The following is a 15,199-nucleotide window of genomic DNA, read 5'->3' as shown; positions in this document are numbered from 1 at the left end:
AAATGTCCTTTGTTATTTTATTTGTTGCTCTCAAATCCTGCACTAATCTATATTCACCATTTGGCTTCTGTACTGGAAATACTGGTGTATTAAATTCTGATTCACATTCTTCTAAAATTTGGTATTTCAACAATTTCTCAATAATCTTTACTATTCCTTGCCGTGCTTCTGGTTGTATGGGATACTTTTTGACTTGTACAGCCCTTGCCCCTTCTTTTAACTCTACATGCACTGGTTGTGCCAATTTAGATTTCCCTGGTATATCTATCTCCCATACAGAGGGAAACACTGCATCTTCTACCTCCCTAGGGATAGAGGGAACAGGTTTTTCTTTGATCATTAATATCTGTCCCATCTTTGATTCAGGTATTTTCATTATAAGCTCTCCATTTTCAAAGGTTATTACCACATCAAGTTTTGCTAGCAAATCTCTCCCTAAAAGTGGAATTGGACACTCAGGTACATATAAAAATTCGTGTGTTATAACCTTGTTTCCAAAATACAAATCTAGGGGTTGCAGGAAAGGCCGTTTTTCCTCTTTCACTGTAGCGCCAACTATTGTCGTTTCCTTGTCCCCAATTTGTCCTTGCAAATCATTCAATACAGAAAAAGTAGCTCCTGTAGCTATTAGAAATCTGACCTCTTTATGCCCTAACTCTATATTTATAACAGCTTCCTTAACTTGTTCTACCGCTTCTACGTCTAGTCAGCTGGTATACTCCCCCAGGACCATCTCCTTGGTAGCCTGCTGGAACTGATTGCCCTGGTCAAACTGGTTATTCAAGCTTGGACAATTTCACTTCCAATGTCCCACCCCCTTGCAATACGCACATTGAGTCAGGCTTAACCCCTGGGTAACTGGTCTCCTATCCCGACCATTCCTGTTACGCCCCCTGAAATTTGGGTTCCCTTTCTCCTGTATTACTTCCAAAAGATTCTGCTGCTGCCTTTTACTAGCTTCTTTTTCCCAATTGTTATATACCTTCCAAGCAACCTCGAGTAACTTATCCAAATTCCTTAATTCTTCCCCTTTTAATTTTTGCAATTTTCTACGAATGTCATCCTGTAATTGGCCCAAGAATATGAGAGCAAGCTGAACCTTTGCTTGCTCTGTATCCATTTGGAGGTCTGTATATTTCATTGCTACCTCCTTAAACCTCTCCAAAAACGCAGTGGGAGATTCCTTCTTTTCCTGTCGAACCTCATATAGTTTGGACCAATTTATAGTTTTGGGTACAGCATTCTGAACTCCTATTTGGATCCACTTTTGATATTTCCGTAATCTCTTCATATCGCACAATAAATTAGGGTCCCAATTTGGATCCTCAATTGGGAAATTCATATCTAAATTCCCTGTTACCAGCCCATTTCTAATATCTTCTCTTGCCCTCTCTTTGTCTGCCTTAAGTACCATTTCTTTTTCAGTAGAATCCATCAGAGTATCTAATATCACTTGTATGTCATCCCAGTCAGGATTTTGAGTTTTCATAACCATTTTTACTACGCATGCCACTTTATCAGGATTTTCTCTATAAGTTCCGGCTGACTGTTTCCAAATTACTAAGTCTTCAGGGGAAAAAGGCACTTTTAAAAATACTGACCCTTCCACTCTGACACCTTGTTGCAAGGGGGCAATCACAGTCTGTTTTTGTTTCCTTATGCCATCTCTATGCACAACTGGAGCAAGCTTTGCCCGACCCTGGGTTCTATGGGCTATTGGGGTCACTGATTCATTACCATTGCTATCTTTTTCACTCGCATACCTCTTTCTCCTTTCTATCACAGTTAGATTTTGCTCATCTTCTGAGGAAGAGGGATCGGGTGATGATGGAATAGGAGGATAAAGAGGGAGAGGTGTACTAGATGAGACGGGCTCAGGACTAGGTGGGTGAGGAGCAGGTAGTGGGATAGGGACAGAGGAAACAGGTGGGATAGGGTTAGGTTCTCTTGTTCCTATTGCAGCTATTTGTAAATCAATATCTGTATAATTTTCCCTACTCAAGCTTTCTCTTAACGCCAAGCGTTCTAAACAACGTTCCTCACAAACCCCACACTTTGCAGATGTTTTAACCATTAATAATCCACATTCATCCTGCCATTCTGGCTTTCCCCGTAAGTAGAAAAAAAAATCAAAATGTGGGACTTCATCCCATTTTCCTTCTTGTTTACAAAACGACATTAACTGCAAAATAGTGTAATATTGCAGAGTACCATATTTTGGCCATTTTTCACTGTTCTCCAAGGAATATTCTGGCCACCATGAATTACAATAATCAATCAACTTAGTTTTACGTAATCCTTCCCTAAAGTTACCTTGTTTCCAATGTGCTAATAAGCACCCCAAAGGAGAATTTTGTGGGATAGGGGTGTTACTGCCCAAAATCCCTTTAAGTTTCTCCATTTCAAAAATACCACAAATGCCGAGCCCGCAACGCTTTCGCGATTGTCTTACGGAATGGCGCCTAGGCTTACACCAACAGGAATTCCTTTAGCCCAACCAAGCATAGCTTTCACTGTGTCTTATAGGCAGGCATCCAAACCAAAGTAAAAAGCACCTTACCTTTCTCCTGGGGACGTTTGTGAGCGGCGGAAGCAGTCGCCGCCGATGGGCTCCCCAAGAATCCCTCGGTGCCGGCAGGAGCGTGATCGAGTCGCGAACTCGCTCAGCAGCACTCACAAGGGGCCCATCTTCGGGTCGCCAAAATGTTAGTGTTCAAAAACACATAATCATGGGGGATTATATGCGGTGCTTTTTATTAAGAGCTCTGGGAATCGGGGTATATTCAACCCAAATCTGACTCCGACCATACATCCGAAATGATCATGTTTTATACTCTATCGTTACATAACTTTCATATTAATTATTAAACTTATATTGTTCTATTGTATGCATAAATTTAGCCCCTCTTTGAATTTCCAACATAGTTTCTTACTATTCTTCTTATGGTTATATAATAATTACATTTAATTACTGAACAATCATCACATCTAACAATTATATAATTTCTCATACTGCTTACGCAGGTGCAGTTAATCTGGGAAAGCACAAAGCCTAACATTTTAGATTCTATCTTTAACTTTTTCCAGGGTTCCACTATCACCCTGGGGAAGAGCTGAGTCTGCTCCATCCCCTCTGAAAGAGCCGTCCCTGGCCGGCCCCCGGATCCTGGGAGGCTGCGGTGGGAGACCGGGAGCTTTAAACTGCTCGGAGCCTCGCGGGCGGCAGCCGGGCACAAGTTGGAGGGAGCGGGGAGGGAATGATGCTCGCAGGATGGGAGAAGAGCCCCGTCGCGGGGCATCCTGCGGGTGTCCCCCGCTCTGCCCCCTCTCACCTCGGTGCGAGGGCAGAGCGAGGTGAATTTAGGATTTTTTGTTCAATTGGGCTTCTCACCCGGGACCCACCGGGCGGCACAGTGCGATTACGGCGCTTTATCCCCCGACACCTCCGGCACACCACAGACGTGCTGCACTAATGGGCACCCTGCCCACCCTGGAGATGGTGGGCAAATGTTTATCCTTAAATACAGCTATTCATTTTGTACAATTTCTCATTTAAAAATAATTTCAATTCTTATTCTAATAATCACATGCAGGGGTCTGCACATTGTACTTTTTCAGCAATTCCTTCAATTTGTTAAACAGTTATTTACACATTTTCATTTTGCATCTGCATTTCCCCAGCCCCTTCAGCTTTATTTAACATTTCAGCTTTATTTAACATTCCCTCTACCTTTTCATTGTCTTTTCACCTGCTACAAAATGCTTCTAAAACTTTCCTGGATGTTCTCTAAATGCCCTTTGCCTCTGAAACTGAACCATTTAGCATCTTCACTTTATGGTGCACTACCAGCTTTTTAACTATAAATTTTAGCAAGCTGGTTTTAGATCTGTGCTCCAAGACTGTGCTTCGTTCCATTTATTATGGAGTGACAGATATGCCTGCCTTACTCTTCACTGGCTTCTAAAACGGGAAAATAACCAAAACATACATATGAAACAATGAGGGGAGGAAAATATTTTAAAAGATCATTGCTTCAGTGTCTGACATCTCACTCCCAGGCATCACCATGGGAGTGGATATGGTTCTGGACATCTCCCATGGACGCACAGGGACCAGGGGCTGCAATCACTGCCACTGCTCTGCCAGCTGTCAGAGTAGGAGCCTCAAAAAACAGGAATATGAATGGATCCATGAGAGGGGGAAAGGGCGAGTGTGTAGTAAGCGTACTAGAAATGCCAAGAGAATATCAATAAATATTGATATAGACGAGAACACTGATAAAATGGCACTGGAACACCATCCTCTTGCTCACCCACGTTTGCTTTCTGCAACAGCAGGTCAAGGTTCACCAAAGCCAAGGCAGCAACCAGGGCACGTGGTTCCTGTTCATTTTATTTTATTTTATTCTCTGCATGGTTTTCTCAGTGCTTTCTGCCAAAAATACAATTTCTTCACTTTCCTGGACAGATGCCTTAAAGATCCCTCTGTTCCATTTTTAGAGCTGTGTCTGAGGCTTTATTTAAATGTGGCCACCTCACCAAGCAATTTCTGATACCATGTGGGTTTTTCCTGTGTGAGTGCTACCTCCAGTGGTAACACAAACTGCTTTTTTACCTCTCATTTCTCATCACTGACAGTGCAAACTGGCATGGCTTTTTTGCTGCACTTTGTGTTAAGGAACTCTGCAGAAATTTTGTCTCCATACAGAAATTAAATCAGAGTTGTATGTACATATAATGACATTTTATATCCTCAAGTCTTTAAGTAGTAGTCAGAACATCTAGATCCACAGGAGTGTTTTGAAAGTCTAGGCACCCTTTTCTAAATGATAAATACATTCACATGTGTTTGGTTTTTTAAGAAATCCTTCCATGCAGGATGATGGGCTGTGTACAGAGTTCGGAATTGTGCTGGAGAATGAGTCTGTGCCACATGGACTTGGTTATGTCATCCATTCAGGAAAGATGCTGTCCAATGCACTAAATTCCCATCTAATAATAGCACAATAAATAGGAACAGCTTGCTCAGCAGCATCAGGTGGAGTCAAAGATAATTGTTTTATGCTTCATAAACAATTTAGGCTTGTTGTTTACCAGTGAAATATTTATTTATTCCCTACTGCACCCAGTGGTATTCTATCTGAGTGTAAGATTTGAAGCAAGGCTGGCTATGAAAATATTATTTCTCCTTTATAACTTCAGTTTAACATGGAATTCAAGGTAGACCTGCTTCCAGGGGGTCCACATCCCAGTACAAACCTTGTGCAGAGGGTTTTTTTCAGTGAGAATAGTTACATTCCCCAAGCAGAAATATACCCTTGTAGACCTAGTGGAAAATATTCCTTTGCACATAGGTAAGATATCCACGAATACCGCATGTAACACTGAGGATGAAATCCTAAGTTACAAGGGCCAGGAGTTTACCTGAGTGGGTTTTTCTCCCTTATTGTCAAAAGGCATGCAAATATTTGAGGCTGTAGCTGTGCTTTTGTACCCACATTTCTGATCCTCCAAAGACCTCTCCATGAAAAAGGGAGACAGGCTGGTTTTGAAAAGCCAGGTATTCACACACAGCACCCCGTTTCCTTGCTTGTTAGCAGACATAACTTATTTAAACTTGGTAATCCTTATTCAAAGTTCAAGGCCATAATCTGGAGCCCAGCTCTCTGCTGGCTGCCGTGGCACCTCTCCAGACATCTGTTCCTGGTATGGGGAGCATCACTCTCTGCAGCTGGTGCCCCGTGGCTTCACCATGTCCACACTGATGTCCAACAAACCCATCCCTTCAGTCAGAACTGTGCGGTGGGGAAGGCTGGAGGAGTTCAGGAGCTTCAGCACCTCTGAACAGTGGCCAGAGCTCTGTGACATTTATCCCTTACAGAGGTGGGAAGCACAGGCATGAAACCCTGCAAGCTGTGAATTGAGAAAGCTGTCACAGAAATGAAAGTACCCCAGGAAGGGATAAAGTGAGAAAGATGCATTTCTTCTTCTTCTGATGCATTTCTTCTTCTTCCTTGTGCATCTTGTAGAAGGGGAGCAACTGTCTTCTTGCTGAGGCAAATAAGGAAAGAGCAGAGATAAACAGGAGCAGGACATAAGGAAAATCAAAGGCAGGTAAAAGCACTGTGACGGTGTTCACAGGGGTCTCAGGTTGAGGGAAGAAATGAGAATCTGACTCCATATTTCAGAAGGCTTGATTTATTATTTTATGATATATATTACATTAAAACTATACTAAAAGAATAGAAGAAAGGATTTCATCAGAAGGCTAGCTAAGAATAGAATAGAAAAAAATTATAACAAAGGTTTGTGGCACGGACTCTCCGTCTGAGCCAGCTGGGCTGTGATTGGCCATTAATTAGAAACATCCAACACGAGACCAATCACAGATGCACCTGTTGCATTCCATAGCAGCAGATAACCATTGTTTACATTTTGTTCCTGAGGCCTCTGAGCTTCTCAGGAGGAAAAATCCTAAGGAAAGGACCTGAGGAAGATCAATGAAGTGATTGAAGATATGGGGCCATTTCAACCTGGACTTCCTTCTTTATCAATGATCTCAAAACACTGGCCTCTCATTGTCATTGATTTAAAGGATTGTTTTTTCCGCATCCCACTTCATCCTGATGATGGTCCAAGATCTGCCTTTTCAGATCCAGTCATTAATCAAAGAGAACCCATACAGAGATACCACTGGAAACCATTGCTAAAAGGAATGAAGAATTTGCCTACAATTTGCCAGTATTTTGTTGCACAAGCTTTGTCTCCAGTTTGACCGAAGTATCCAAGATCCATGATTCTACACTATATGGATCATTTGCTCATCTCAGCTCCAACAAGAGAGCAAGAGATGGAGCAAGCTTGTCCTAGTGACGTTACTGAAATCCAAAATGCTGGACTTAAAATTTCTAGAACAAAAATCAAAGAAGTTCCACCCTGGAAGGATCTGGGATGGAAGATGACTGAAAAAACAATAACACTGCAGAAGATACAGCTCCGGACCAGTGTCACCAACCTGCAACAGCTTCTAGGAGAAATGAATTGGATCAGACCTGTTTTGGGAATCACCAATGATGAACTGGGTCCATTTCTCAATTTACTGAGAGGAAGCTGCGACATCAACTCTCCTAGAATTCTAACAGCTGAAGCTCGTGCAGCCCATGACAAGGTCATGGAAGTTCTCCAAAGACAACAAACTCATCACTATATTCCAGAAAAGCCTTTCTTTTTTGCAATTTTACGAGAAAAAATGCAACTTTGTGGTCTCATTTTTCAGTGAGACCCTTCTGAGACAGATCCTTTGTTGATAATAGAATGGATTTTTCTTTCCTACAGGTTTCAAAAGACTGTTTTTACAGTTCTAGGGATGATAGCACAAATTGTAATTAAAGCCAGAACCAGATTGTTAAGTTTAGCAGGTCAAGAATTTGTAGTTATCTATTTACCACTGAAAAAAGATTACCTTAATTGGGCAATGCAAAATTCGGATGATTTGCAGTATGCATTGTTGGACTTCCCAGGTGCTTGTTCTGTTCATTACCCAGGTCCAAAATTATTGTAAGAAAAATTGAGTTTTAGAGAGAAACCTATGTTAGGTAAAAAACCTTTAAATGCAATAACTCTCTTCACTGATGGCTCTGGCAAAAGTCACAAATCAGTCATAACTTGGCTGAACCAAACAACTAATGCCTGAGAGTCAGACATTCAAATAGTAGAAGGATCTCCTCAGATTGTTGAGCTTGCTGCTGTAGTTTGGGCTTTCCAGCTCTTCCCTCGACCTTTTAATTTAATCACAGATTCTGCTTATGTTGCTAATGTAGTTAAAAGATTAGAAGAGTCAATTTTAAAGGATGTTAGTAATGACACTTTATACCGTTGGCTTTCATGTCTTTATACAACTTTGCAATATAGAACTAATACATATTTTGTTTCTCACATCAGGGCTCATTCTTTGCTTCCTGGATTTTTAGTGGAAGGAAATGCGAGAGCAGACAAACTGACAGTGATTATTTCAAACACTTTGCCAAACATTTTAGAACAAACAAAACTGAGTCATGCCTTTTCTCACCAAAACACGCAAGCACTTGTGGGAATGTTTAAATTTCCAAAAGTCAAGCTAAGCCTATCATCAATACTTGCCCTGACTGTCAGCTTGTGCAGCCTCCTGTTTCTACAGGAGCAGTCAACCCACGAGGTTTGCAAAGCCTGCAGTTATGACAAATGGATATCACTAAATAGCCTTCCTTTGGTAAATTTAACAATACTCATGTTTCAGTGAACATGTTCTCTGGTGCAGTTTTTGCTTCTCTTCACACAGGTGAAACAGGTAATCATGCCTGTCAACATTTTTTGCAAGCTTTTCCTTCATTGAGTGTGCCCCAAGAAGTAAAAACTGACAATGGTCCCACATATATATCTCAAAAATTGGCCACATTTCTAAAAGATTGGGGTGTTCATCACATCCTTGGTGTTCCTCACTCTCCCACAAGTCAAGCAATTATTGAGAGGGCACATCAGACATTACAACGCATTCTAGATCAACAGCGGCAGGGAGTAGAGATTCTCACCACAGATGAGGTTGAACAAAGCATTGTATGTTCTTAATTTTTTAAACAGCTCAGTTGCAGAACCCAATCCACCAATTTTTAGGCGTTTTTCAAATAACACACAGGCGAAACTGTAAGAAAATCCCCCTGTTTAATTAGAAACCCTGGGAAAGAACCAATTGAAGGTCCTTTCCAATTAATCCCTTGGGGCAAAGGGTATGCTTCTGTCTCTACAGGTGCAAGAATTAGGTGGGTCGCAGCAGGAAAACATCAAACCATATTGCAGCCAAGAATGTGTTGACGAGTCCAAAACCAAAGAAGCAAGTACACAGACGTGAGCCGAACAGAGGGATCACAGGTCATGCCTGATGCTCCTTGTTCATCAGTGGAACCTGTAAACTCTTGATTTTATGTTATTTATAAGTGTGTCAATTGTTGGTTTCATAGAGCTGATTTTTGGAAAAAGCATGGGTTTTGTTTTGTTATGTTAAAGATCCTGTATTTTGGACTTTCGAAGGTGAAATCTTATTTTAAGGTCAAAAAGCAAAGTTATTAAATTGATACATATGTTAGGATTTTTGCCAAAAGATTAGCTCATGAAAAGAATGGAGCAAAATCAAATTATATGCTGGTGTTGCTGGGTTTTAGTTACTTCTTGTAGTGCAGATTTGCCTGTGGAACAACCAAAACCAAATGTTTGGGTGATCTTAGCAAAGGCAGCAGGCCCAGATATCATATGTTTGTTGAACTGGGAACCAGAAAAGCCTTTCTCAACCTGTCTGGTCAGTGTACCAGTAAAGGATTTGCCTTTGTTCAAAAAAAAATCTAATGGTGAGCCTGGTGAAATTGACAATGGGAATAATCCTGTATTGAATTGGAACATTTGGGCCAAAGAACTTCCCAAAGCAGTATCTGAACCCCAAGAATTAGAAATCCTTGCTCCTTTAACATTGGATTTTTGCTTTACATTTACAGTAATGGTTGGTGAGAAGGCAATCCTCCAAAGTACAATGTTTCTCCCCATTATTCTGCATACCAAAATTACAGTTTTTGGTGTAATTATTCAAATAGTAGGGACCAATATCCACGACAATTGCTAAAAGGATGTTTATTCATTTGTGGAGATAGGGCTAGGCAGGGCATCCCATCACACCTTTAAGGTGGCTCATGTAGCAATGGAATGCTCACTGTGCTAGCACCTGCAGCTAAAGCAGTCATTAAGAAGAAACACGGGGGAATAAGATCTGCTTGTCATTATGATGAGAACTGTAGAAGTGATTTCATGTCTTGGAAGGCTGCAAAAAGGGTTTCAGCAGGTTCGTTTTTACCCCAACTGGCTTCAGCAATGGCATTGAAACAATTGGATCAGGTTGGATGTTGGTTGAGTAAACAAACTAATGCCACATCCACTGCAATCAGTGATATGTTGACCAATGTGAATAGTGTTAGACATGCTACCCTTCCAAATAGAGCAGCAATTGTTTTTCTTTTACTGGCACAAGGATATGGTTGTGAGGAATTTGAGAGATTGTGTTGTATGAACCTGTCAGATCATTCTGAATCCACCCACAAAAGCATACAAAAACTGAAAGATTTGACAGCTCAAATTAAAGAAGATGGTGGGTCCTGGTTAGATTACTTGTTCCAAGAATGGAGCTTTGCACCTTGGCTAAGGGAACTTTGTAAGATAGGTCTCTAGGTATTGGGTGTTTTGGTAGTTATATTAGTAGTAATACCTTGCATAATTCAGTGTGTGTGACAAATGACGGACAAAACTATCAAAGAAGTTTTTATCATACAAGAGAGAGGTAGGAAATGCATTCACAGAGAGTTCTTGAAATATCACAGAGATGGTGGATGAAGGTATAGCAGCCATAAGATAGGTCAACAAAAAATTATTTAACAAGTAGAAAGGCAAGGAGAAATAGAACAATGATCTGTATATTAATGCTTGTCTAGAATTACTCCCTAAGCTACAGAAAAGTTTATCTAGCAAGGTATTAGGAAGTTTGAAGCTTAATAATGGAGCTCTGTGCATTGTGTTTTAAGGCTTACAAGCAGGTGTTGTATTTGGAATAGGCAGCCATTGTTTTAACCAAAGATACATGTGCTTATCGTGGTTGGCTAGAACTACTGTCAATATGCTTTTCCTTTTGTGACTAGTCAAAAGACTTATAAAGTAAGTTGTAACATTAAGTTCTTGGTCTGCTGCCTGGGATGTGAGCTGCTGGCATCTGCCCATTGTCATAGCCATATAATGAGACTGATGCTGAAAAACAAAACAGCTCAAGGCGTGTTCCACAGCAGTCCCATCCTGTTCGTTATTTGTATATAGACCCTCAGCCAGCAATACTTGCCATAAAGAAAAGACATTGAATAACCAGAAACACCAGGGATTTTGCGGGAGGAGATAGGAGAGATGAAATCTCTTTCATTCTTTAAGTTCTCTTGAATAATTCTGCGAGTTTGCAAAGTGCACATAGATGCAGTCACTAGAAGGAGGCCAGTACTCTCATCTGGCATCCCTAAGCCTTTGCCTCAGAGTTTGCATACAGTTTGTAAGTGAGAAAGAAATGCAAGATTGGTCTAATTAGTAAGGGTAAAGGTTCACCTGGTGTTTGATCTATGTGGAGATCTCTGTGTGGAGATCTCTGCAGTCCCAGAAGGCATGCTGAGACAATTTCTTTGGTTTCATTCCCTCACAGCAAAAAATAAAAGGAAAAAATTGATGAGGCTTTTTCTGTGCCACACTGTGGCAGCTCTGCCCTCTCAGCCTTTGCCTTGAGCCCGTTGGATCTTTTCCCTGAGCCCTGATCCTTGTCCTCGGCCAAGGGCCCCTGGAGGCCTTTCCAGTGCTGCAGGAAAAGCTCCCTTAGCCATGATCACGCAAGAGCTTCTGGAAGAGTAGATAGTGTCTTGCTGTCTCTTAGTTAGAATTGTTATGGATCAACTTGCAGCTGTAGAGGAACAAATTTTCAGGCACTATTCCTCTTCAAATTTATTTTGTTCTAACCCAGAAGGAAGACAAAGAGGAGGTTCGGTGTTGGTGCTAAGTTATGCTTGCAAGTAGTGTCACAGTAGTTATTAAGTTGGGGGAAGCAACAAGAGCAGTGCAGCAAGCACTTCATGCAATGCAAGTTAGAACCCAGCCCAAAAGATCCCAAGCTGATGCAGTTACACAGCTTGGTTTTGCACAGGAAGTTTGTGTTGTTTTCTTTTCCTAGGAACGGCCCCAGCTCCCTGCTAAAGATCAGAAGACCCAGTCTGGGTGTCGGGCACCTGCCAGCGGTTTTAAATTGAGATGTGATGATCATTTTTCACTTAGGCTCTGTCACTTTTGGCATAGATACAAGAGGCTTTTCTTTCCTTTTAATAATGGGTATGTAATGGGCCAAATTTTCTCTTTTCTTTTTCAAAGAAATCTTCCTAGAGTTGAGATCGAGCTGTGGCTGAGCCAACGAAATTTTGAATTGCCACCATAGTTGCGTCTATTGACAATTTTCTAATGTTTGTGACTTATCACAAGTGACATGTTGGGAGACCAAATAGGAGTCAAAAAACTTTGTTTTATTTTTTTAATGAAAAAAAAAGTGCTGTAGGAAAACTATGGATGTATAATTTTTCTCAACATAAACTTCTACAAATTTGAAATCATGTTAACCTTCCCAGCTCTGCCTTGGGAGGTTTTACAATTATTAAAAAATGTCTGGCTACATTTCTCAGATTTCATAATAAGGAACTAAAGAATCCTAACAGAAAACAAAAAATGTCCCATGAGGAATGGTTCTCTTCACCTTCCTCAACTCCTTTTCGGTGGCTGTGCTGTCACCTCAGCAGCAGTGCCATCACAGCAGTGAGTCTGAGAGGCGGCAGCTCTCTGGCCCACACGGGGCTCCTGGCAGAGCTGGCTGCTGCCTACTCCAGGCTCAGGCAGGCACCTGAGCAGCCTTGCTGCACGGCCAGAGTCATCTCGATGCTGCAGTACAGGCCAGAGGTGCCGCTCAGCCGGAAGCTGCAGGACTTGCCGCAGGGCAGCGCCGTGAGCTGGGAGTGGCGTGACTGCGGCAGGAGCAGCCAGGCCGACAGCACCAATGTTTGCACCCAGCGGGTCACTTTCTTGGCATCCAAGTACGAGCCTGTGCAGAGGGTGTCCATCAGGTACCACTCCTGATCCGTGGGCAGCTGGCCATCAGAGGCGTGCAGAAAGCACGTGTGCCCCAGCAGCTGCTCCCCGGAGCACAGGCACTCCAGGGCCACACGGATGCGCCTGGCTGGTGGCCACTTCCTGTTCTCCAGGCTGAAAGAGTGGCCAGGGGGTGGCCGCAGGATGACCAGCGTGTGGTAGGTGCTGCTGTTCTCCTGGATGCCGCAGACTGCAGGGCTGGTGTCCATCCCAACAGCTGGGTGCAGCTCCGGCATGAAGTTCCTCCGGGACAGCACTCGGCAGACACTGAGAAGCTCGTCCACCAGCTCCTGTAGCACCTTCGTGCTGGGCAGGCCCTGCTGCAGAATCACAGAATCACAGAACAACTGGGCTTGGGGGTGACCTTTATGGACCATCCAGTGTAACCCCACAGCAATGAGCAGGGACATTCCCAATGAGATCAGGTTGCTCACAGCCCACTCCAGCCTTATCCTGGATGTGCCCATTGGTGATGGGCTGGGCACAGCCAAAATGCTGCCGCCCCAGTCTGCACCTTTGTCTTTCTCATGCTCACTGACCTTCTCCTTGCTGCTGAACTTCCCCCTGACAATGTTCCACTTGCTGCTGGATCCCTCCTGCGTCCTGCAGCTGGCAGAGCCACGGTTCCATCTCCTGACCAGCCAGAAGGCCAGAGAGAGCAGAACAGCCTCGGTGAGCAAAGACAGCCACAGCAGCTGCTGTGCAGAAAGGAACCGGCTTTCCATGACGGAATTGTTGCCATCCATCTCCTGCAGGAGCCGAATCCTTTCCTGAAGCAGATACTCCTCACGCTCCTGCATCCATTCAGCTTCACTCTTTTCAGTTTCTGGATTCACCTTCTGCCCAGCGTTGGTGAGCCATGGCAGCCACAGCAGCTGCCGTGCAGAAAGGAATAGGCTTTCCATGATAGACTTGTTGTCATCCACCTCCTGTAGGAGCCGAGTCATCTCCTGATGCAGAAATTCCTCCCGCTCCCGCATCCGCCTGACCACATCCTTATCAATATTCATGTCCGCTTTCAACCCACTGGGGGTGCATAACAGGGCCAGGATGAAGGCCAGTGCTGGAGACATGGCCTGGTGGGAGAAAGGGGGCTCAGCACGTCTGGCTGGGAGGGAGCAAGGGGCTGGCAACACTGCAATGTCCCCAGAGCCTCTCTGGGCACCTGCCATGCTGAGAGCCCCAAACCCCACTTCTCCCAGCCCCGGGGACAGTGCCCTGCCCTGAGAGTCCCCACTCTCCCTGTGGCTTTAAATCCCCAGGGCACCTTTCCCAGCCCCCATCCAGCTCAGCTGTCCCCCTGTGTGTGCACTCACTGACTGCCAGAATCCAACTGCCCAGTGCTGCCCCTGGACACAGGTGCCAGCGTGACCTGTCCTCTGTGATGTCACAGCCATCAGAACCATGTCACTCAGCTGCCAAGCTGGCCATGCCCCTTTGCAGAGGATCAGTAACAGGACATCATGCCATGATCAATATGATCAGTTGAAATGGATTTATTAGAGAAAGAAAACTATATTTATGCCGTCCTCTATTGTTCACACCTCAAGCTAATACAGGATTGGTTAAATCCTTTTTACACACTCATTTTAATATTTCAGTTAATTTTGGTTAAGTCTTTCTTCTTCATGCGTCTTGCTGCGGTTTTCTTGTCTGCCTTTGCATCCTGAACTGTCTGCTTCTGAGGGTGTTCTTCTCCTTTCATGTCCTTTAAGGGCATTGTGACCTTTCTCAGTATCTATGAAGGCTGGATTGTGCCTATGTTGCATATGTCTATAGTCCTGCAAAAACTCTCAACACCCCTGCTAACAGCTCCCACTGTGACCCATATCCTGGCATGTCACAGCCCCCAGAGCCACACCTGCCAGGCCACAAGCCCCAGCCCTGGTCCCCACTGCCGGCCTCAGCAGCTCCTGGGCATCCTCACCCTGAGTGCAAAGGCAGCCACAGGAGCCCCCCAGAGTGCTCTGGATCCAGGCTGCAGACACCCTAAAGCTGCCACTGAAAGGGACATGGATGGGGACTGCAGCTGGATCTTCCAGTGCTCACCACTCCTGTCTACCCTCTAGGGGAACCCAAACCTCACCTGCAGCAACTTCAGAAGTGTAGAAGAGTCTTCGCTCTATATGTGTGAATGTCATGAAAGTCATATACCAATGTTCAATTGCTCAAACACATGCAAGTCGTCTGATCAAAAAAAAAAAAAAAGCAAGTCAAAGAAATACAGAAATATCAAAGCAAATGCTCTGTTGCTTTGGTACTTCTGTATTTCTCTGACTTCAACTATCATGCCTAAATGTTTTTTTCTTCCATTTTTGAACATCCTTCCTTGACACTTGCTCCCTTCTCTTTGATCTGTCTGGTGTATCATAAATGAGAGCATCCAGGGGAACAAGTATGTTGTCTTCAAAGGGACGATTATACTCCTCCAGGATACGGCTCATGGAGCCCACGAAGTGGGTGTTGCTGC

Source organism: Melospiza melodia, chromosome Z (assembly GCF_035770615.1).
Source record: "Melospiza melodia melodia isolate bMelMel2 chromosome Z, bMelMel2.pri, whole genome shotgun sequence".
Classification (NCBI taxonomy): domain Eukaryota; kingdom Metazoa; phylum Chordata; class Aves; order Passeriformes; family Passerellidae; genus Melospiza; species Melospiza melodia.
Note: the sequence above shows the minus strand (reverse complement) of the source record.